Source organism: Anneissia japonica, unplaced genomic scaffold (genome assembly GCF_011630105.1).
Source record: "Anneissia japonica isolate Jap-2015-1 unplaced genomic scaffold, ASM1163010v1 scaffold277_len1293397_cov203, whole genome shotgun sequence".
NCBI classification, from domain to species: Eukaryota; Metazoa; Echinodermata; class Crinoidea; order Comatulida; family Comatulidae; genus Anneissia; species Anneissia japonica.
In genome coordinates, this window is record NW_022719460.1 from 1,110,799 (window position 1) to 1,112,787 (window position 1,989).

Below are 1,989 nucleotides of genomic sequence, written 5' to 3' on the forward strand. Positions count from 1 at the left end.
TAAACGAATGACCGCTGATTTTCGTGTAATTTTTGTAGTATTTTAAATGAATATGTACCCACTGTTGTCTTCTAATCGGATTTAAAATCTGGCCGAATTTTGGCCGATATCGAAAAAAAGTTTGGCCGAATTTGGCCGTGAGATGGCGTGTGTTTGGCCGTGAAGCCTGTCAACTATCTGGCAACCCTGTACAGAACAACTTCTGAGAGAACTTTGCTGTCTAATTTTTAAAAATACATTGATGTTACCATGTTAATACCAATGGGTCGTTTAAAATGACATATAATATTTGATTAAACTGCACGAGTAATGAAAAGTGTTATTTTAACTTGAGTTACATACTATGACAATTTTAATTTTTTAGTTAGGCCTGGGTTTTGCATAATTACCTAGGTCTACTAAAAACGCTTTCTGGGAAAAGCACAAAGAGTAAGGAAAAGCTCGCTTTTCTTCATCTGATCAAATGAAACAGAATGAAAGTTATTTTCAAATTAAAAGAAGAGCTGAGAATAGGCAGCTCTAAAATACTGGATGTCATAAGACCTGCCAAAATGGAAAAACATCAAATGAATGTAAAAATGAGCTAGTTATTAATATTAGGCATAGTAATCGGCAGGTTCTTGATTACATGGCTAGACCAAGTTAAAAAATGCCGAAATGGTAATAGTAATAATAATAATTATTATTATTGTTACCTCTACGTTAAGGGGAACTTAGACAAAGGGGAAATAACACAAAAATTATTCCCCTTGGGCTAGTTATTATTTATAGGCCTAGTAAATAGTATCTGTAGGTTCTTCATTTCAAGCCTTAGGCCAAGGTAATTAATGCTGAAATGATTATTGTTATTATTAATAATTATTATTATTACCTGTACTTTAAAGGGAACTTAGACAATGGAGGAATTAGAGAACAATAAAAAAAAAACGACGTTAAGGGGAAATAACACAAAAGATATTCCCCTTGGGCGATTATTATTTATAGGCCTAGTAAATAGTACAGTATCTGTAGGTTCTTCATTACAAGACTTAGGCCAAAGGTAATTATATGCTGAAATTATTATTATTATTATTATTTTTATTATTATTATTATTATTTAGCATTAATTACATTACAATGATAGTTTGGACAAGTTCATTAAACGCCGGAATGGTATATTATTTATTTAATGATATTTCTCTTATGCGCTCTATTTTTCATTTCATGCTTCAATTTTGTCCNNTCAGTCCATGTCAGTGTGTGAAGCTGTGAAGCGTGACTGTTGTGTCAGCCTATGACCCTAGCCCTAGTTTAAGGAGGGGCCTAGGTAAGACCTCATCTCAGCCTGTAGTTGGCCTATAGTTTATCCTTAATTCTCTCTAGCCTTTGGTATAACTACTGTACCTATCTACACTTTATAACAGGAGGTACTAGCTGTTGTTGTAGATAATATACAGTACTTTTAAACATTTAATAACATCAAAGAAGGTCACAGTTAGTTACACAGTGACGTACAAGTCCGTGAAATTTCATATGCCTACCGTAGGTAAACATGTCCGCTCTTGTTCCTCGTATCGTACTCACTCGAGTCAATCCGAGATGGCCCGAGTGAAGTTTCATGCAAATGTTTCGTACGGAAAAAAAATCGCGGCCGGGCGGTGGGACCGTGGGTACCTAGCGCAAGAGTAGTGCCAAAGTGCGAGCCAGCGAGTCATGCGAGCCAATGCGCGAGTCATGCGAGCCATACATTTTAGATTTTTTTTTCTTTCATTTTTTTTCCAGTTTTGCAAACACGTAGGCTTAGCCTATATTTTTTTTGGCCTAGTAGATGCAAATGAATAACACACCGGGGAGCTTTGCCTGTGTAGTCCAGTCATGCGCAGTACATACACTTTAGGACTTAGTTACTTTTTCGCACTGATAGATAGGTGTTATATATATATATATATATATACTATATTTATATTTATTTATTTATTTATTTATATATTTTTTATATATTTATATATA